Source organism: Poeciliopsis prolifica, unplaced genomic scaffold, assembly GCF_027474105.1.
Source record: "Poeciliopsis prolifica strain line A6 unplaced genomic scaffold, Auburn_PproV2 SCAFFOLD015, whole genome shotgun sequence".
Lineage (NCBI taxonomy): Eukaryota > Metazoa > Chordata > Actinopteri > Cyprinodontiformes > Poeciliidae > Poeciliopsis > Poeciliopsis prolifica.
The window spans coordinates 59453-82313 of NW_026562390.1; the positions used below are offsets into that span (position 1 = coordinate 59453).

The 22861-nt window shown below is 37.6% G+C and overlaps 1 pseudogene; it reads left to right on the forward strand.

Moving 5' to 3' along the window:
• The first annotated feature begins 4274 nt into the window (after positions 1-4274).
• On the forward strand, positions 4275-20941 carry LOC129366470 (phosphatidylinositol 4-phosphate 5-kinase type-1 beta-like; annotated as a pseudogene).
• Positions 20942-22861: the final 1920 nt, after the last annotated feature.

The following is a 22861-nucleotide window of genomic DNA, read 5'->3' on the forward strand; positions in this document are numbered from 1 at the left end:
GGCTCATGTTGAAGACATGAGCTCTGGTTCCCTCTGGAGGATTGGAAAGCTATTGCATAGGCCCAATTTTTAGAAATAATGGTGATAAATAATTGCAGTAAACTGTCATACGTTTATGCAGGTTCATATATGGCCAGACGTTTTATTGCAGGTTATCTGAAATAGGTTAATATAACAAAATCTCTACATCAGTCAACACTGAATTGATGTTAAGATAAGCAAAACGGCCTGAGATTTTCACATTTTGATGTTAGAAGGATTTTTAGCTTCAGATGCACAAAGCCATTAATCCCAAAAAACCTGATAACTTTATTTGTTTTTATTGGTACAGAACATTTAAAAACATTACAGTGGAAAACATAGAAAGGGATGAAAACCAGAAAACTATCAAACATAAAACCAATCAATCATTTGATCAATAATGTTTAAATTGGACTTTTATTCTTCATGCTGAAATCATCAGAGCTGCTGTTTAATCACTGAGATTTTCATCGGTACAATCTTTAATGTTGCATCAAAAGTGTCGAAGTATGGAAACATCTTATCAGTGAAGGTGTGTGTGAAGGTGTGTATGTGTGTGTAGTATCCAGATCAGAGAAGGACAGCTTTCCTCTGTCCCAGTCCAGATTCACTCTGATCCTCTGGAGATTCTTCTGGACTGAGAGACGAGTGGAAGGAGCTGGTGGAGAATGTGCTGAATATTCACCTTCATAGAACCGTATAAACAACCATCCAGACTCTATGATTCCTTTCCTCTGAGCAGATTCTTCTAAAACACCAAGTCTCCAGAATGAACTGTCTCCAACATCAACATCCCAGCTGTGGTTCCCTGAGTTAAAACCATCAGAACTCAGAACAGAACAGCAATAATAATCAAATCTCTCTGGATTATCAGGAAGCTGCTGATAATCTCCATAAGACAAACTGCTCAGATCTTCAGACAGATGGAGTCCTGACCCAGCCGTGTTTGGGTCCAGAACCAGAGGAGTGTAGGTCACCATGGTCTCCATTTTGCTCCAGATGTTGAAGGCCAGGTTGCCCAGATGTTTGGCCTGGTCTATCAGAGCTCCTGAGGGCAGCTGTGGATCCTCCAGCAGGGGGCAGCGCTGGACTCTTTCCACTGCAGCCTTGTAGTTGTGCAGGAATGAGACGTCTTCAGCTCTCAGCTCCTCCTCTGTGGCTCTGACTGTGTCTGAAAGAGCTGCTATCTCTCTGCTCAGAGCCTCCATCTTCTCCTTCATCATCCCTCTCTTCTGCTCCTCTTCCTCCCTCAGTGCAGCCAGCCTGGCCTCCTCTTCCTCTGCTAGAAACTGATGAAGCTGCTTAAACTGCTCCCTAATCTGCCTCTCTGTGTGTCGGGCCTGGACCTTCAGGTGTTCTGCTGTCTGATCAAACTCCTCCTGAACTTTCTTCCTGAGCTCCAGCTTCTCCTTTAAAGGCTCCAGTTTCCTGAAGCTTCTTCTTGTGTTGCTGAGCAGCTTCATCAATGGGTCTGAATCTGTGATTGGTGTGTTTTACTGAATCTCTGCAGACGACACACTGGCTGCTGATGGTCCAGACAGAAGAGTTTGAGTTTCTCAGAGTGCAGACTGCAGAGATCCTCTGAAGCTCTCTTCTCTCTCTGCTGTAAGAAAGTCTCACACAGATTCTTCAGAGCCAGATTACGTGGTGGATCTTTGATGAATGATATTGTCTTACAAACTGGACACTCTCTTCCTGGTTTCGCTCTCCAATATTTCTGCAGACACTCCTTACAGAAGCTGTGGCTGCATGACAGAAGAACCGGATCCTTAAATATGTCCAGACAGACCGGACAGCAGAGATCATCGTCTGATCTGGAAGCCATTTTGTCTCAGAGTGGAGCTGAAACCACAGCAGACAGAACGTCAAACCAGGAAGTCAGTTTCTCTCCTGTAGAAACTTTCTGAACTTACTTTCACTTTGATCTGCTTGTTTTTCTTCCTGCAGCAGTCTGTGTTCCAGCGTCTGGTTCCTCGGTTTTCTCTCCATTCTCCTTCAGTGTTTTCTGAGTCGGTGATGAAGGTGACCTTGAGTCTCTTCTCGATTTGTTTCTCTTTTAACTTCTTCCTTTTTTCATTGTCTTGAGGCTCACGTGTGGCGCCCTCTCGAGGATTTTCTGTTAATCTGAACTTTTAGAAAATGGTGAGCACTACATATTATGCAAATTTCACATTTTGGGCACTTTTATTCTTCCATTTGGGTCTCAGCTGCTTCTACAAACAATCCAACTGATTAAGAACCAATTGAGCCATTTTCTGACTATGCTTGTTTTTTTGGTGTCTGGAAAATGAGCTGTTTCAAAAGCCTCTATGTTGAGTCACAATCAATGGGCATTGCCCCATTATCAAGCAACCGTAGCTGACTTCCAACATGTTTGGTTAACTGGTTTTACACTTGTGTGTCGTGTACAATGGCTTCTGGAAAAGACAAGAGTTTTGTTGTTCCCTATCCCTCCAAAAGCCGTTTGCTGTATTTTTATTGGTTGTGCAGGAGGCTCCACTTCTAATTTTCAAGATGTCCAGATCTGTTTGCAGCTATTTTTACATGCAAGTGTAAAAGTTGAGTTGGGGAGGCATGGCCAGCAGCTCCTTTTTTAAATTTAAAGTGACAAGACACCATAAAACAGCTAAAAGTTTCATTATTTGTGAATTACTTTGTTAAAAAAATGAAACATTGAAACATCTGGAGAAACACCAAAATTCAAGTTTATAACCTTATTAAATCTTTGAATTGTCTGGTTTTGATGTGGATGTCTTCCCTCTGCTAATCCAAACTAACATGCAGCCCATTATCTTCACAATATTCAGCTAAAATTTGTTCGGAAAGGTTCGAGTCCATAATGGGATATGCTGTTGCTTTTTAAAAACAAGAAAAAAACGACACTTTTCTTGCCTTCAGTTTTTGTGTTTTGGCTCAAAGATTCACAATTTTGTTAAAGATGGTGAACATTTGAGGAAGACAGAAAACATGCATGATTAAAATTCAGTACAGTACAGTGAACACATCTGATGATAAAGTCCTGATTTAAAATTTTTTAAATTTTAAAGAGGAACCAAAATACCAGAAAAAAACAACAACAACCGTTCCTGAAATATGGAAGACACTGGAGTGTTTTAGAGCGTATCAGTTAAATAAAAACAAGATTAGTGGATTTTATTAAGGTTTCTTTAAAAAGGTAGGTTGAAATTTTTTACACCCTTCTCAGTAAACATAGTAGACTGCTTTCCTTTGTATGAAAGCAGTCAAGCCTTTCTTATAGTAGCTTTTCGGCCTTTTGCATGTCGTTGATATTTTGAATCTTTATCTTTAACGATAAGCTTCAGATCTTTGAGGTCAGTCTAAACTTTAGCTGAATACATCAGATTCAACACAAACATCACTTCCTATCATAAGAACATTTTTTCGTAAAATTAAAAGATGTCACTTTGCCTATTGCCTCAGAATAAATTGTGGACTGCAGTGCAAAATTTGCAATTTCAATGAACAAATTCTGGCATTAATAGGTTCAGTGTGTAACCATTATAAAATATGTTTTTTTACATATTTGTGAAAAACATCGCCATGTCATGACAGAACGGCATGAAACAGATAATCTGTGAACAGATCGAACTCCTCCATGAGCTACTATTGAGGCCTGGTGTAGCACTTTAGCATTAGTTTTAGCTAAATGCCTTCTAAGTGTAGCATTTTAGTGTTAGCTACTGTTAAATACCATCTTGGTGTAGCATGTTAGCATTTGTTTTTCCTAAATATCATGTTGGTGTAGCGTTTTAGCATTAGTTGCTAATAAGTACCATGTTGGTATTGTTCGCTAACATTAGCTAGTGCTAAATATCATGTTAGAGTAGTGCTTTAGCATTAGCTTGTGCTAAATAATGGGTTGGTGTATCACTTTAGCGTTAGTCCAATTCATGTTCATGATTAGTTTTCGGAGGGTTTTTAATTAGCGGTGCCCCCAACCTGGAAATGACTTTATAAACTCATGGATGTTTTCTGGCATATTCCTGTAAATTAAGCTCTAAATTCAGGAAACTTTCACATCATCGTTTGGGTTTTAACAGATCTGTGAAACTTTCATCAAACTGTGTCTTCAACAGGAAAACCAAGGTTTTTTTCTGTTCAGGAGGTTCTGGTGTGTTTTTAAATTCAACATTCGCAGCAGAACAAAACTCCAGCTCGGATGAGGATGATCACACCAGGTGGGCGGAGAGAGGCGCGAACAGAGGAAGACGGAGGGGAAGTGGTGAGGATGCCTTACAGCAGCAGCAGCAGTCGGCTCTTCGTCTCTCAGGAGCTCAGCTCACGTCAACCTGCTGCTGGACTTTCCTCACACCACAACTCAGCATCCTGACGCTTCAGGTAAGACTTCTGCTTCTCCTCACACATCCAGCCTCTACCTGCCGGCTGACAGGTTGACGTTTCCCCAGCCGGTTCCACTCAGCCGCCGTCCGGCCCGTCGGCTGGGCGTCCCACTGTGAGAACATGAAAATTGTATCACAAGAGGAAATCAGCTCCACTTCCTCAGTCAGGCACTAAAAAAGTAAAATATCTGCGACCGGCTTGTAAGGAGCACTTTGTGACATTTACATACATGTAAAGGCAGCAGGCAGGTTTAAATATTTGCTTTCCCTCACCTGAGCGTCTAGTTAAACACAGGCCTGTTTGCGGTTTACACCCAGCTCTAATGGAGGCCTCTTCAATACAGATACTCCAGGAGCTGTTGGTTTAACGCCGGGTGTAACTGTTAAAAACGGAAAGTCAAAACTGAAAACAGGTTTATGAAATAAAAGTTACAGTTCCTCAAACAGAGATCAATGAGAAATGTATTACTATACTGTTTTGTCTCATCACACAAATTGATTTAACTCCTTAGTCAGCTTTAATCCAAATCCAGTCCATTTGTTTAGAAAGTCCAGTTCATTTGGGGAGGTGTGAACGCACAACTGGACCATAAACCCGAACTCTGGTCCACCAACAAACCTCAGGCTGGGTTCAGTTGAAATGAACTCTGGTTCGGATTCAAAGCATATGTGAACACCAAGCGGATCGGAGGCTGCTCTAGAAGCAGATAGTGGACTACAACACAGAGCATTCTGGGTAATTTAAACCAAAACAAACATGTGAGTCTAAAGCTAACAGGAAAAATGTCTCATGGTCTTTTACCACAAACAAAATAAAATATCTGACGCTACTCTATATTTGATTGCATTTTGTGAAGAAGGAAGTTTCACACTGTGTCTTCTTCAGAGATTTTTGTTTTGTTTCCTTCAGTAGTTCTTGGTGCAGCGCCACCACAGGCTGGGAGGGGAACAGAGGTTTCAAAAGATTTGGTCAGTTTGACTCGGTGCAGTTTGAAGGTGACCCACAGAGGCTGAAAATGTATCAAATGTTGCAATTTTGGTCCCAAATGGAACCGAATATATCAAGCTGTGAGATGGGAAAACAACTTAAAGATTAAACAAAATGTTTTGGATCAGTTCTAGTGGAGATGCAGTGTACACATCACACTCCAATCTACGGAAATACAAGAATAGATGAAACACAAAGTCATTTTAAAGTTTCAGGATTCCAGAGAACCAGCATGAACAAATGGGGAAACCAGGAAGTGTTTGCCTCATCAAAATTACCTCATCAAAAATGTCTCAAAGAACCGAGATCAACATGTACTGGAGGCGACACTGCCTCTGTTACGGTTCATGACAGAGAGATGGGAGGGGCACCTTTCTGATAATCTACTAATTAGCACATTTAGTGCTTTTGCTAATTTTGAAAACTTTTTAGCACACTTAGCTTCCCCTGAACTCTAAAGCACTAATTTGCTGTCTTGTAAGCCTACAGGTTTTCTTACCGAATCCCTATTGTGGTGGAATAAATTGAATTAGCATCCGAGCTAGCAAAACTCAACAACTATAAACTTTAAACCATTCAAATCCTCCAGTCTGAGTGGATCAAACCAGTGAACGACCATCATTAGAGTCCAGTCTGCCTCTATGAGAACAGTCTTCAAACATCAAGTTGGTCGTTTTTGAATTAACTCAAAGAAACAAGTTAAATTAAGAATAATTGCTCCAACAGACAGTAGACAGATTGTGTAATGGTTGTTGTTTACATTATACAACCTGATGTTGAGGCAAAGGGCACATCAGCGCTAACTTCCTCACTTTCAGAACCCAGACCTGACACTTCTTCATCGAGTCAATTGTTCAGTTTGTCTCTTCTTCCACATGGTGATTTTTGTTTGTCATTAGCATTTCACCATGAGGGGAAATAACTAAAAATAACTTTTATGTTTTCCTTACTTTAGTTTTTCTACTACTGCCATTTTGCAGCAGTAGAACCAAACATGCTGGAGCTTCAGTTGGGTCACCAGGTAACAGGTGAGCTCACCTGGGGTTGCTAGTGCCTGCTGATTTGTGATTCGACATGCTGAAGGATTTTGACACCAAAACCATGAACTTAAAAACAGATGTATCATTTTATTTTAGCACTTGGCTGTTTTTAGAAGCAGCAGTGGCAAAAATAGAAAGATAAAAACGACCAAAATGTTTAACATCAGATATTGATATTGGCCCAAATTTTAAGATAAGCGCTCCCACAGTTCAAATATTATATTTTATTGCATGAAAAGATTGTATGATGACTACAAATTTGGTTAAAATTCCACTTCACTGTATTTTTTTATTTTTATCTACATTGTGGAGGGAGAATGTTATTGTCATTGTAGAGGAAACACTGCAAAAACACCAAATCTTAACAAGTATTTTATTTTATCTTAGTGCAAAACTAACAAAACTAACTTACAAGTAACTTTTCAATAAGATAGAGAAGTTCATTTTAAGTAAACAATTCCTTAGTTTTGATTTTAAAAAATTGTTTCACTTATAACAAGACATTTTTCCAGTGTTGTAAAAGTGAAAGTATTAATTTTTCATAAATATAAAGGATTTATTGACTTAAAATAAACTCCTATATCTTGCTGGAAAGTTACTTGTTATGGAAAAGTTTTTTTATTTCAAGTGTTCTCAGATGTTTGGACTAGAAACTTCAAAAATAATTAGTGTCTTTTTTATTATTTATGTGTTTGCCTAAGTTATTATTTTGATTTGCTCCACCTCGTTCTGTTTTACTTGGATTATGTTCTCTCTCTATTTTCACACCTGCATCCTGTTAGCCAATCAGCTCCAGAGTCTCTCCCAGTATTTAACCTCCTCTCTTTCGCTCTGTTATTTACGCTTCCTGTTTGTTTACCGGCTGTTGCACATATTTCTCCTCATATGTAAGTTGATGTTTATTTATCATTAAATTCACTTTTACTCGCCTCTTAATCTGCAACACCATCTACAAACCAAATCATCAGCCAGAAACCAAAAACTCTCACTGGGTCATGTTTTTATGAAAGGTTTATTCTTCCCTTCAGGTTTTTCTGCCTTGAATATCAATATGGAAACTAACGTCAAGCTGTGAGCGCAGATCCCTGAAAAACGTTTCTCTTTATCTTGACGACCCTTCTCGACCCAGTTCGCCTCTCCTCGAGTCAAAACCACGAAACCACATCCTGAAGCAGAACCTTAAAATAAACAGAGCTGGTTGTCTGTGCCGCTTTCTGCAAGTTTACTCATCGCTCCAAAACATTTAATCTGAAAGATATCTTTAAAACAAGATTAAATGTGTTGAGTATGAAAGTGCCTCTTGCATCAGAAACCAAAAGAAACAAAAAATGGGTAGAAAAAAAATGTTAGTTTCATAATTTCTGGTGGTTTGTTATAGAAGTATGTTCTGGTTTTAACTGAATGAGTTTGTAGCCGATTAAAAAAAACATCTGGAAAGAAATGAGTTAAATGAGGATTAAAATACAGTGAAAAATGATAGAAATTCATGTCACTTCCATTAAAAACACTTGGTTCAAATACAGAAACATGTTTTGTTTTTGGAAATAATTGGGGGAAAAAATTACATATCACTACAAACAATGACCTTTTCCAGATATAATCTGGGTTCAGTAACGTATGAGAAGAGTGTTAACTTTACCCAGTTGAATAACTATATAAATAATCTCACACGAGTGTAGATCCACCATTTTATGAAGCACATCACTATATCTGCTCCAGATAAAACAAACTGTAATCAATGTCTGGAGCATAAATGTGATTAAGAACAACTCAGAGGTGAATAAAACTCATTATTTTGCTCCAGATGAAAAACAAAACTGAGTTTTTACAATAAAACAAACAGCTTCATTGATAATTTCAGGTTTAATCTACTTACCAGAAAACAACTGGCTTAGCTAATGCTAGTTAGCTAAGCTGGGCTGATACATAATTACAATGGCTATGTGTGAATTTAGTAAATAAAATCAAATATGATGCCGGAAGGTTAAATCAACAATAAATGTATTTATTGCTGATTTAACTTTCAGGTCTGTAAACAAGTTAAGATTCAGATAAAACAGATGTTAGCTAGTAGATGTTAGCATTTCCTGTCTCACAGGCTCCTTATGCTCCTTTACCATTATGCTAAAACGATGAAAAATGTTAAATAATAAAGAGTAAAATATGTGCATGACAAGATATTAAACTTTAAACTGATTTTCACAAATTATGATGCCCTGAATAGTCAGTTCCTTTGAAATTTCACCACTTCTCTCCTTTACTTCTGTAATACGTAGTTTGTTTTTCTGCTCGCTCAGTTGAACAGAGCTTCTTTTCTCCAACATGCTAACCTCATCCAGGATCTGGATTTGAACCCAGAACCTTCAGAGCCAAGATCACAGAGATGAGGAAACCTTCTCAGTCATGAACAATCCTTTGTTTTGTCCCGGGTTGCATTTTGGGAAACTCGGGATCTAAGCTGTAAGCCCTGATTGCTGCTCATTGTTCTAAAAATGGGAGATTTTTTTATTGTGTGTGTGTAACAGGTTTAACAATCCTTATTAATTGGGACCAAGGGTTATTGTGGAGGATTCTGGAGCTACAGGCTTACAAAAACTGAAAAGTACCTCAGAGTTATGAAGTAGCTCAGACAGAACAGCCTGTACAGGTCAGGCTCCATGCAAGGAAAATAATGAACATCTTCTTTTGGTTTCTACAAACCAAACTGATATGATTATATTCATGCAAATGTCTTCTCTCTACAGGAGCTGCCAGCTGGGGAAATGAAGTTTCCATGAAGCCCATCAATCGTGAAGCTCTGCATCGTTGGTTCATTCATTAGTGAGCTCAATAAAACAGGAAGTCAGTGAAAGTTGGAGGAAGAACAGCCGAGCTTCCCTTTGAATAAGTTCTCTAAATCTAAGATGTCAACGGAGACCGTCGACAAGGAAGGAAGAGGAACCAAAACCTCTAAAACGTCAAAGGATCACAAAAAGGTAAAACAAAATCCATCATTTGTCAAATTAGTTCTGACTTTCTAGTGGATTTTAAACTACTATCTCAGAAATATTTAATTATCATCAGCATTTCTAATGTTGAAATGTTAGGTGCAACTTTCTCCCTAAGCTTCATGTGAGAGTCGTTTATCAATGCAAATGTTTTGGTATCAGGCCAAAATATTTAAAAGGTTTAGCCATGGCAATGAGTTCACTTTACTCTAGTTACAAGATTTCAATAGTTTTATTAGATAAAATAATCCATTATTAGTCCCACAAGTGAGAAATTTAAGCCGCTACGGCATAAAGTGAGACAGAACAAAAGATTTACAAAAATGAAACACAGGGCAGTGCAGAAAAACACCAAACTAGCTAAACTAGACATTTAAATATGAACCTTTCAATATATTCTAGTTTGGTGTAATCTGCAGCAGTTGCAAGATTATTAAAATGTCTGAAATATTTTTACAAATCTGTGTTGAATCCATAATATAAAGAATTAGGTCATTTCCTGCTGCTGGTTGTATATAATAATTGACCTGCAATTTGGGACGATTTTTACAATGACTGGTACTGATGTCATCATGGTTTTCAAAATTAATCTCGAGCAACCTCATAATATCTCGTTAAAATCGGTTTTGAAGGGAAAAGAATGTAAATAACTTTTTCCAGACAACTGTAGATCTTTGTGTAAACTGGTGAGTTTTGAATCTTAACTCCTAATTTCATAGTATTCTGGTGATCTGTTTTTTTTTTTTTTTTTTTTTTTTTATTTTAGGTCAATATTAAACTTTTCAAATAAACATTTCTGGGGATTCCTAAGCCAGTTTTAAAATGTAGGAGTTATCTTTAGGTTAACTGTAACCATCAAAAGCAGTATTTTCCTAACTTTGATGAATCTATGAACTGTTCTAAATCAAATGTAGTATCCCGTAATTATTTTGAGACTTAAATCTTATCATACAATGCTAAATGTTACATTTCATTATTTGTTAGCACTTAGAAATATAGATGTTTTCTTTATTCTGTCTTGATTAAATGAACAAGTTCAGTTGTCCTCCACAGTAAAAGCTAATAATTTTGTATAGTTTGATGTGTATATGTTGCCAAATATAAAATATTGTCAATAAATTTTGTTTTTTTTAAATTTCCTTCTTGTTTGCGCAAGCTAGCTCTATAAGGCTGCTAGCTTTAAAAGGCTGCTAGCTTTAAAAGGCTGCTAGCTTTATAAGGCTGCTAGCTTTAAAAGGCTGCTAGCTTTATAAGGCTGTTAGCTTTAAGAAGTTGCTAGCTTTAAGAAGCTGTTAGCTTTCAGAAGCTGTTAGCTTTATGAAGCTGCTAGCTTTAAAAGGCTGCTAGCTTTAAGAAGCTGTTAGCTTTAAGAAGCTGCAGGCTATAGGTAGGTGTCACTTTAAAAATACAAACAAATTGACACGGATAAGATCAGATTACATGCTGAACTAGTCCAGTATATATGAAGAGGAACATGATATTGTGTTTTTCCCAAAATGGATCTAGGCTATTTACACTAACGTTCAGTTAGCAAGTGGTGCAAACCGTTAGCGGCTACATGTTAGCATAATCCCAAACAACAACACAGCCTCTGTGTGAGCCTGAAAGTGGTTAAGTATTTGTTTGTTTATGAGGTCACCGCCACCACTGAACATGTTTACAAGCTAATTAACACAAAGCCAAGTACAGCTGAGGGAGTCAACAGTCATTAACATGATTCATCCCGAGGGGAACGTGCTAACCCCGACACTTTCTACTAGACCAAATGTTACAGATGCTAAATATAGCCTGTTCGTGAGGGGGAAATGTAAAAGTTATGCGTTCAGACAGGAAAGAAGTAATTAGATTCTTTTTATTATTTATAAATGTGTCTGTCAGCCCACAGCAGAGGCCCTGAAAGGAGCCATCCAGCTGGGAATCGGCTATGCTGTTGGAAACCTGAGCTCCAAACCAGACAGAGATGTTCTGATGCAGGACTTCTCCATGGTAGAAACCGTCTTCCTACCCAGGTAAACATTTACATGCAGTACAAATAGAGGTAAATCAAGATCAACTGTCAGTTACCCACTGGTGGGTTTTATTAAGGGTGAAATGGCTCACCACCCAGGACTGCACGTCCTGTGGGGGCGGCTGCACGCCGAAGACATTTTCTATTACTTCTTAAATGGATGCAGAATGGATTAACATACAAACTGGTCAAACATGGACTGAATTAATGGTTTCTGTTGCACAATATCAAATTAAAGACAAACCGTTAATTTGTTTTATTCATTAAATAGAGAGAAAAATACAATATAATTATTTTCAACCAAATAAATTAAGTTAAAGCTGATAAATGATTGAACTTTCTGTTTCTCTGAGGTATAAATAAGACTTTCTGTTCTACCATCACAAACATAAATGTATAATTTGCTAAATGCTGCAGGGACTTACCTTACAGATGCACTATAATTGTGTCTGGCATGAATTGTTAGTGTGATAATATGAAATACCAGGATATGTTGGAAAGAAATCTAGTTTGATCTGTTAGAAAAATTAAAGTGGGTGTTTGAACTGAATAACAATTTATGGTGGAAATGATTCACCAGGTGAAAAATCAACTTTATTCGTCCAAATAAAGTATTTGACCAGATCTAATGACAAAAAAACCTGCTTTGTGATTCTGAGAGAAGAAAGTTAAAGGTTCAACTCCAACCTAACGAAATGTAATAGATTTTGTCCTGCTAGTTTCCAGTTGTACAAATATTACCAACATGTGTTCCAGTGATTGTGGCACAATTTACTTTGTATGAAATATTTTTGAACATTTCTAGTAGCTTAAAGGCTTTGATACAGAACAAATTGGTGTTGGTTTAATTTCACAAGCCGTCACGCTTGGTCAGAAACGTGGAAACGCTTTAGCAATGTTTGGTTTACCCTCTGACTGGTCAAACAGCCTCACCTGTTAACTAACTACCATATTTTTATTACTATTATCTCCAGTGATGGCAGCAACCTGACTCCGGCGCATCATTTCCCAGATTTCCGTCTGAAAACGTACGCGCCGCTGGCCTTCCGCTACTTCAGGGAGCTGTTTGGCATCAAGCCTGACGACTATCTGGTGAGCTGAAACCACAACGTCAAACTGACTCATCACTGCGCTGATGTGAGTTTCCTTGTAACTGGTTGCGAAATGTTGCGTCTCTCCGTCTCAGTACTCCATCTGTAAGGAGCCGCTGATCGAGCTGTCCAACCCCGGCGCCAGCAGCTCCTGGTTCTACCTCACCAGCGACGACGAGTTCATCATCAAGACGGTGCAGCACAAAGAGGCGGAGTTTCTGCAGAAGCTGCTTCCTGGTTACTACATGGTGGGTTGCTTAGTCAAACGTTTCCCAAAGTGACTTCACAAGACGCTCGGCTTCCCACAAAGCGCTTTGCAGTCTTCTGACACTTAAATCTTCTAGATCACGTATATAACCAGGATAAAAACTAAATCAAATCAACAATTTATTTAATAAGGAAAAAATATACTGAGAAATATACGTTTAAATTCACCTATTAAGCTTCTCTGAACAGGTTAGGATTAATGCATGGCCTATACAAAACATGTTCTTTACATTATTTGCACAACATCTATCATGGATAATGAGATTTTAGCTGTTTTAGGGCATCAAACCCCTGAACTTAAAATTAACAGCAACATAAACTCAACATAAAACGGATGCAAACAGATGGATAACATATTTAACAAGCAGAAGTGGAGCCTCCTGCACAACCAGCAATAGTTTCTGCACGCCAAGTCAACAATTAAACTCCACCTTGTCTTCATGTCATCTTCCCTGCTTGTTCTCATTTCAGAATCTGAACCAGAACCCGCGGACGCTGCTGCCCAAGTTTTACGGCCTTTACTGCATCCAGTGCGGCGGCGTGACGGTGCGCGTGGTGGTGATGAACAAACGTTCTGCCTCGAGCCATGAAGATGCACTTCAAATACGACCTGAAAGGCTCGTCCTACAAACGCCGCGCTTCACGCAAGGAGCGCGTGAAGAACTCGCCGACGTTCAAAGACCTGGACTTCCAGGAGATGCACCAGGACGGGCTTTTCTTCGACCCGGACACATACAGCGCCCTGATGAAGACGCTGCAGAGGGACTGCAGGGTGAGCAGGAAACGCACTGCAAAACACTAAATATCAAAGCATTCCTCAAGGTTTTAGTGGAAATTTAAAATTTTATTTAAAATAAGACAACACTAACTTACAAGTAACTTTTCAGCTTGTTTTAAGTCAATAATATTGATGAAAAACTTCTAGTTATAAGCAAATCTGCCAGAGGAACAAGACATTTTGGCTTTTAACATGGGATAATATTTATGAAATAGAAAGAATAACATTTTCTTTTTGCAGTTTTCCATTAGTAAAGCACTAATCATGAATATTAACTCCACTAATGTTAAAGTGCAACACAAATATAGCATCATGTTGGTAAAGCATGACGACCAAATTTAACTTTTCAGTCTGAATGAATCTTAGAAAGTATTTCTATTCAAATTTTTACTCCAAATATCTTAGCATATCTGATGCAAAACTAACTTAAAATGAACATTTTAGTTGTTTTAAATAAATAATCCCTAAATAGTTGTTAGTAAAATAATCTTTCAGTGGAACAAAACTTTTCCTTATATGGTAAAATGTTCCACTGGTTGATAATTTCTCTTACAACAGGAACTTTGTTCATCAATATTAAGGAATTATTAACTACTACAGTCTCATATTTCTTGCTGAAAAAATATTTTAAGTTAATACAAAGTTTTTTTGTTGAACCTTTTTAAACTTTAATGTCTCCCAAAGTTAATTTTCTGTCTTTTTAAGCTAGAAATGCTTCAAACAAAATTTTAAAATGTCAGATTTCAATAATTCTGAAGGATTTTATCTCTTCATCCCACTTTAGGATTTTTATTTTAAGTGAACTAAGATATTTATACTACAAACTAGACTAAAATACTTGGTAAGACAGCAGCTTTTATTAGTGTTGTCTGGTGGGAACCGCAGACTAAACGTTAGCAGTGCTGCTAACCGGAAAGCGCTAATCATAAATATCACTTCCACTGTTGCTCAAGGGTTTTTCCAACACAGCATCGTGTTTGTATGAGCAAAGGGAAACTCCTGGTCTGAATTCAACTCTGCAAAAACAAAAAAATCTTACCAAGTGGTTTTTTTAGTCTAGTTTCTATTCAAATATCTTTTATTGTACATTTTAAATAAAACAAAACTTGCAAGTAACTATTCAGCAAAATGTAGGAGCTTGTTATGAATACATAATTCCTTAATTTTGGAAAAATAAGTGTATTGTATGTGTATTTTTACTATTACTTTAGTAATTTTATTAGGAAGTATTTCTACTCTTGAGTAAAATTGATGGTTACTGATTGTAACATGTAAAAGGACAACAACTCTAAGCCAACAGCCAGAGTGGTTTTAGATAGAAAGGCCTAGTCAAAGTCACAAAAGTGGTTGCGTTTGCATCGTATTGCTGTAGGAAAAACTGCAGAAGTTTCCAGAATCTACATTTTAACTTCATGTTTCCACGTAACTGAAGATCATGTGGTTCTAAAATACAGAAATGAAGGTTTGTGAACACAAAGGGAGCGAAGAGAACTGATTAAACGGCTGATCTCTAATAGAAACAAATCTGAGCTTACACAGAAATATTCATTAGTGGTGAGAGACTCAGCAGCTGGAGCTGATTCCCACTATCAGCTCGTTTTACTTGCTTGTTGTTCCATCAAATTCCCCGGACCAAACACTCAGAGAAACTGAGACTCAATCAACTTATCGCTTCAGTCCACAGCGGGTTTCGCTCTTTGCTCCTCGCTAAGCCGATGATCGCCCCACAATTCTCCACTTTGATGACGTTACGCAACACAACAGAGCAGCAGGCTGCGCCACGCCAACATCCCTGCTTCTCTGTCTGTTGTTTTATTAAACAGAAGCAACAATGGCCACTTGATTAAGAATTAGCACCTGAGCAGCTCTAACCGGTCTGCTGTGTGTAACATCAGTCTGTGTGTTGGGTAACTGGGGGTATTAAGAGTCTTTTTGTTTGTGTTCAGAGGCTTAGAGCGTTCTGTACTTTCTGGTTTAACCTTTTTAAACTTTAATACCAGCTTACATGAATCCCAAAGTTCATTTTCTGTCTTTTTAAGCTAGAAATGCTTCAAACAATACTCTAAAAAGTCACATTTCAACAATTGTAAAGGATTTTCACTCTTTATCCCTGTTCAGATTTTTTTTCCCAAACTATGATGTAATGTTCAATGCATACTCCTACAGTGGATCTTCACAACCACATAGTAATAGCTGAATTCTGCAAATTCGCTCTAAATAATGTTATAATTGCCTATTTTTAAATTCAAACACCAAATATTAACTTAACATGCACCGATATATGCAATGGAAACTATCTTAGCACTAATGCAGAAGCTAATAGCTACAAACTTGGCTAATAAACTAGATTCTGACCAAGCTAACGGCTAATCAGAGTCAAGCTAAGGGCTAATCAGAGGTAAGCTAAGGGCTAATCAGAGTCAAGCTAAGGGCTAATCAGAATCAAGCTAAGTGCTAATCAGAGTCAAGCTAAGGGCTAATCAGAGTCAAACTAACAACTATTTGCTGTTAAGCTAAAAAGCACTAATCAAAACTTTAGTGTCAAGCTAATGGCTAATTGTTGGTCAGTGAAAAAACAAAGAAATTTCAGTTTGAAAAGTCAAAAATTTACTTTGGAAATTTTTTTTAATTAATCTGAGAAATTTCTGATTAATTTGAAAAGTCAAATTTTCAATTGCCTGAGTTGAAAAAATTTAAAATTTTAAACTTTTGAAATTGAGAATTAGCATAGCAAACATTTGAGAAAATAGAAAATACTCATTGAAACGGAGAAATCATATAGAAATTGAAATAAAAAGCTTTAAATCTTGCATATTTTGGTCGATGTAGGATGACTGTTAGCATTAGTTAGCGTAGCTCATGAGAATTCCTCATTGATGCTCCAAACAGTCTTCTAGCTGGTATTCGACGCTCCTCCTGACTTCTGGCTCTTCAGGTCCTGGAAAGCTTCAAGATCATGGACTACAGTTTGCTGCTGGGCATCCATGTGCTGGACAGGAAGCCGCTGAGCCGAGGGAACCGCTGCGACAGCAGGAGGACAGAAAGTCCTCTACTCCACCGCCCTGGAGTCCATCCAGGGGACGGTGAAGGACCCAGAACCGGTCGCAGACGACGACACGTGAGTTTTGTTACAAACAAACCCGGATTATTCTCCAATCACACTAAATATGTTTAAATGTATCAAAATAATCATCACTTTCTCTACAGGTTGGGTGGGATTCCTGCAAAACACAAAGATGAAAACCTGCTCATCTTTTTAGGAATCATTGATTCTTCAGTCATACAGGTAACAAAAAACACAGGTAGCGTTTTAAGGCCTTGGTGGATGGAGAGACAGGAGTGAATTTCTGCCAAACATTTGAGGTTTTTTTACATTAATCTCTGAAATTTTCAAGAAAGAAACTTAGAAATTTCTCTTTGCTTTCTTTGAAAAAAAAGAATTTGACAATAACCTGAAATGTAAATTTTTTTTTATGGGTCTTGTGGCACTCCATTGTTTTCTGTTGACATTTGCTGTATCTTTGCTCATTTTATTGTTTTTTTCCAGGTTCATTAAGAAAGTTGAGCACTCCTGGAAGGCTCTCGTGCACGACGGGGTCAGTTTGTCGACCTGCGCTTCCATTTCACCCACAGATTCATAAAAACATTTTATTTGACCCTTTCTCTGCTTGCAGGACACCGTATCGGTCCACAGGCCCGGTTTTTACGCAGACAGGTTTCTGAAATTCATGGGAACGACTGTTTTCAGAAAGCTTCATCGTACGTTTAACTTTCTGCTTTATTTATTTATGTATTATAGTCGGTTTGTGTTTGATGAGTTTGTCTTTTCTGTTTCTGTGACGTCAGCTTTAAGAGGGGCGTCTTCGAAGAGGAAGAGGAGTTCCCTCCATGCAGGGAAATCGGCGTCTCAGGAGTTTCTGTCCATACAGAAGGAGAAGGAGGAGAAGAAGGCACAGAGCATGGACAACCTGGATGGAAACTGTAACATAAACTTACCCCCATTTTTTAAAAAACTAAATATCTTTTTATCCTTTCTGATTCCCTTTCTGGTGTTTCAACAGTTTACAGTTCCTCCAAACAACCGGATCTTCTCCCCAAATCTGCTCTGACTGAATCCATCCGAAACGACGACGAGGAAACTGAAAACAGGTACTTTGTCTCCTGGCAACCATCTTGCCTCACATCCTTGTTTTCAACAATAACAGGAAAAAAAAACTTTTTGTTTCCTGATATGAAAACCCGCAAATACTGAACTGGTTCACCTGATTTTGACGTAAAAATAATTTTGGAGTCATTTTCATTAAGACGTCTTGCATCTGAAGTGACAACAATTTTTTTTTAAAGCAGATATTTTCTCCTAACATGCACTTAGAAGAAAAGAATCAAAAAGTTCTCATCCAAGAAATTACTCAGAAGTAAAAAAGTATTTGGTAAAAAGTACTAGCTGATCAAATTATCAATCATTTAATATTTTAAAATTGCATCATTAAAACAAATGACATGGAAAACATGTTTGTTTTTCATTCAATGGGAAAAATACCCAGAAATTTTACTCAAGTAAGACTGGAAATACTTATAATAAAATTACTCAAAAGTACCTCAAAGTAAATTTACATATAAAAGTGCATAATTTTTTCCACAAAAGTTGCTGTAATTGAGGTAATGTACTTATTACATTACATGAATACTCTGAAAACCTTCAGTACATAAAAATCTAAAATGTGTTTTTTCTTCTGTCCAGTGAAGATCGCAGGGACTCCAGCTCCACTTTAGCTCTGGATGATCCGCTGCCGTCGCTCAGCAGGAGCCAGTCAGACTCTGAGTTGGATGTTTACTTGGTATGAAATGTTTTTATCCACAAGTTACTGATCATAAACAATATATTTTTATGAGATCTGCGTTGGTCCTTTCTGCTAAATGCAACACTGCTGACCAGCTAGAATAAAAATTGAGATAATCTAATTTATTATCACTTGTGCTTGATGGAAGAAAGAAGATTTAGACTCATAATTCATCAGGCTGGTTTGTTTTTTTAAAAATAAAAATCCATCCATCTTGTTAATTATTAATGAAGAAAATAAAAATGACAGGTGGTTTTCATGTTTCACATGAAAACATTATGAAAAGTGCCCCGCAGTCAATAAAACATAAATAAAATCTAGATTTTTTTTTTGTTATGTGCAGTGATGATGAAAAAGTTAGCTATGCTAATCAGAAAGCTCTAATCATAAACAAATAGCATAAGCTAATGCTTGATTGCTAGTGCTGGGATGCTAACACAGTATTTAGAAGAAGCTAATGCTAACCCGCTATCTTTAAATTATATTTGTCCTCGTAACACTACAACCCTTGAGCAACCATTTAATTTTTATGTAGCAACTAATATGCCCTATAATTGCATGTTTATCTCATTGTGTCCGTTTTTTATTTTGTTCTTGTACTTTTCATATTTCAAATAAAGTTATTGTGGAAAAAACGGACAAAACGTGAGGAGAGGAAACGGAAACAGCATTTACCTCCTTCACAATAAGAGCTTGAATATAAATGTTAATCGTCGATAATCGAAATTTAAACGCAGATGGCGAACTTTTTTCAACTTCGTTTACAAAACAGCTGAGAAAATATCTGAAAAATTGATTTCCTGGAAGCTAAGTGCTAAACGTTTTGGAAGAAAAAGCAAAACAAAAAGTTAGCTTCACTATTAGCATATTAGCAAAAGTGTGCCCACCACTGCCTTATATATATATTATTAAAATATTAAGTTTATTGTTACACAGAGGAGGAAAAACTCATATTTTTATAAACAGATGCCAACATTTTAGTTCTAAGATACTTTTGTTTTTGTAGGCGGTGTAGCTTCTAATATTTCCTTTCTTTGACAGATTATCACATACACCTTTAAAGCTACCAGCTTTTTAAAAAAATAACATTCAACATTTCTTTACAAAATGTGGCCTTAATACATTTTCAGCCTCACACAGACTCGCCCAGGCGACCCAGCTGGAGCTGATCACGTGTTTGTGTTGCAACATCCATAAAAATGTAAGCATTAAATTACATCTACAAACATTTCCATTCACTTGTTTCTCTTCTTCTTTAAAGACGCTGAGGGTCTTCTGGGCTTTCGGTTTTCCCTTCATCAGACGTTCTGGGACAAAAATAGAAACCCGTAGATTATACTCAGTGACTCATGATAAGTGAACTCCCCTGCAGCCATGAGATGTTACTGTTAATGACACGACTTCATCTTCCTGTTTGTCACGCTCATGCAATTTGTCTCATCGTTAAAATACTTTCTCGCTTGATGGTTGCGGTTTCTGGGGTCAAAAGTTCCCGCTGTCATCGTCCAACCTGAGTGACTCAGACTTTTTCCCTTTTTGCTTTCCAGCCTGGGAAAACCTCAGTGAATTTGCTTACATAACCATCAAATCCTCATTCGGCTTATATGGCGCTGTTTTCCAGCCTGTGTTGAGCAGACGTCCGAGTTAATCTGATCTCAGTGGCTCAGGCGGAGCACAGAGAAATTCAACAACTGGAACACAGACACAAATAAGAAATTTAGTTCGCATGAACTTCTCTATATGCTGTCCTTCTACCAGTTTGGGCAAAACATTTACCCTATTTGTTTATTTTCCTCCATTTTTGAATCTATTTGGAACCAAAATAAATCTTTTTGCGGATTATAAACAATCTTATAACCCATAAGAAATTTTATCTGACTAAAAATGTCAAATTAAATAATAGAAAATTGCATATAAACAGTGAAAATACTTTGCAACAGTTAATCCGCTTAGTTTTAAGATGCAATAAAGAAGCTTTTTATTTTAAAACAGCCATCTTGTAGTATAAAATAACACAAATACCTGGAATTGACAAGTTAAGTTGAAAACGTTCAAAAGCAGAAATATGTGGAGAAACAAATATGAGCCACCAGGGGGCGACAACGCACGTTTTTAAAAACTGATTTTATTTTATAAAGATAATAAATGTAGGATTTTTGCAACAATTTTTAACAGACCATACAAAAACTAAGAACTTACATGTAACAAATGACATTAATAAATGCTAAATAAATATAAAAAGTTCAGTTATGAGACACAAAGGGTCAGGTAGGAGGAATAATAGTCATTTGTGTTTTTCCTGAAAGGTATTAAATAGGAATTATGTTTTATTTTTCTTTTCCAGTGAGGAAGAACCTATGAGCAAACTTTTAAGACTACAAGCAGGAGCATGCTGGTTGCCGCCTCCATCATCGTCATTTTCTGTGTCATCATCAATGAGGCAAATCACTGTAGATCCATTTTCATTCTATTAATAGAAGATGTTTGTGGTTTGAGATCCACTGTTCTGACAAAAACAAAACACTAAGCTGCCACTGCTTCTCCCTCTTCCATTTTGTTGTTCACTGTGTGGGCAGTAAATATTTAATTTCACTTTGTTCTTTTGCTTGTTAGTCTTTGTTTTAATGTAAATATGGAACTTTCTCAGCGGCTGGATCCCTGAGGACGGAGATTACTTTCCCAGAAATGATGTTCAGAGGTGATTCTGTTACCTGTAGCATCACAGTGCAGCTTGGACTGCTGTGTACTTACAAAACGTATTTCAATGAAGGGTTGTGCTCTCCTATATTTACAGTATCATGCAAAACATCTGATAGCACTAAATAATACAGATTAAACTTTCCTTGAACTTACTGCTTCCTGTACTGGGTGCCTTCCTGAGACTTTTCCCAGATAGCCATCAGATCATGTCCTGAAACCTATCAGTTATTGGCTTAAAATATTTCTGGAACCTATTCTGATCCTGGAATCATAATAGGTTCCCGGTACTTTCCAGGAACCTTCCATGGACCTTGATGGGCACATCCCTGGAAACTACAGGTACTTTTCTTGTAACCTGCCAGTTATTGGCTTGAGAATGGACCAGGTACCAACCAGGAATGTTCTCAGGCTAATCACTGGTAAGTTTCAGGCAAGTATCTGGCATTTTTCAGAAATGTAGCTGGTATGTTCTAAGTCTTTTCTGAAACTTGTGAGGGATTGTCCTGGAACGTTCGTAGAAGATTTCTCACAACTTAACAGAAACATTTCTAGAAACTGTCAGGTTCTTTCCTGTAACTTACCAGTTATTGGGCTGAGACTTTGCTGGAACTTATCAGGTTCTAACCTAGAACATCATCAGAACGTACCAGATGCTTTCCTGGAACTGTTCCTAGAATTTACCAGGGACGTTCCTGGAAACTTCCAGGTAGTGTACTGAACTTTCCAGGTGCTATCCTGGTATTTTCATGGAATCTACTAGGCACTTCCCAAGAACTTACAACACACTTTCTTGAAATCCAGTGGTGCTTTCTAGTAACTTAGTTACTGGCGTAATACTTCTCTGTAGCTTATCATGTACTATCCTGGAAACTATCATGCAATTTTCTGTAACTATGCTGGAATATTCTCAGCACCTTTCCCTGGACCTACCAGACACCTTTGCCTGTAATTTACCGGTTGCTGACCTTAGACTTTCTGAAACCTTTCCCAGAGCTTACCAGCCACATTCCTGAAAAATCAGGTACTTTCCTGGGATGCAACATTTAATTTCCTGAACCTTATGAGAGACCATCCCTGAACATGGCTCATGTCTCAGAGTCCAGGTGGAAGTCCAGCGTTAAGTTTCCAGTCAGCGACTGTCTGGGTCGCCATGTCAACTGCTGGTTTGGTCTACTGGGTTTTCTAAAGGCCAGCAGTCTAACATTATTTTGGTCCTTCTAGAGCTTATGGACATGCAGATATTTTCCAGCAGGACTTGGAACCTGCAAAGCCTGTCAAAGACACCAAAATCTATTTCAGTGACAATATTACTTTGCTTGATTGGCCAGCAGATGGACAATCAGGACAATTTAAGACAATTTAAGATTGTCTAAGTGCTTGGAAGTTAAACATAAAAATTCAGGGATGAATAAATAATACCAAACATTAGCTTTCTTAATTTGAAACTTAGTCTGTTAGCATGCTAAAGATTAGCATAGCTGTTTTGTAGTTACTGTGTGAGCCTAGTAGCATCTGGACACAGCTGTACATTTTTGTGACATGAACTAATCGGTAAGTCTCCATAGCAACACCCATATGTACGAAAACTGCTTTGAAGGAAACAGGCGAACATTAGCATGTTAGCATGACATGCTAATTTCTCAGCTACAAATGCTATAGATAGATACAGTAGTAGAAATATTAGTTTTAAACTTCCTGCAACATGTTATGCAAACTGTCAAGACGGAGCATCTCAGCCTTTAACTTTGTTTTTAACTATTCAATTTTCAAACTGTGTTG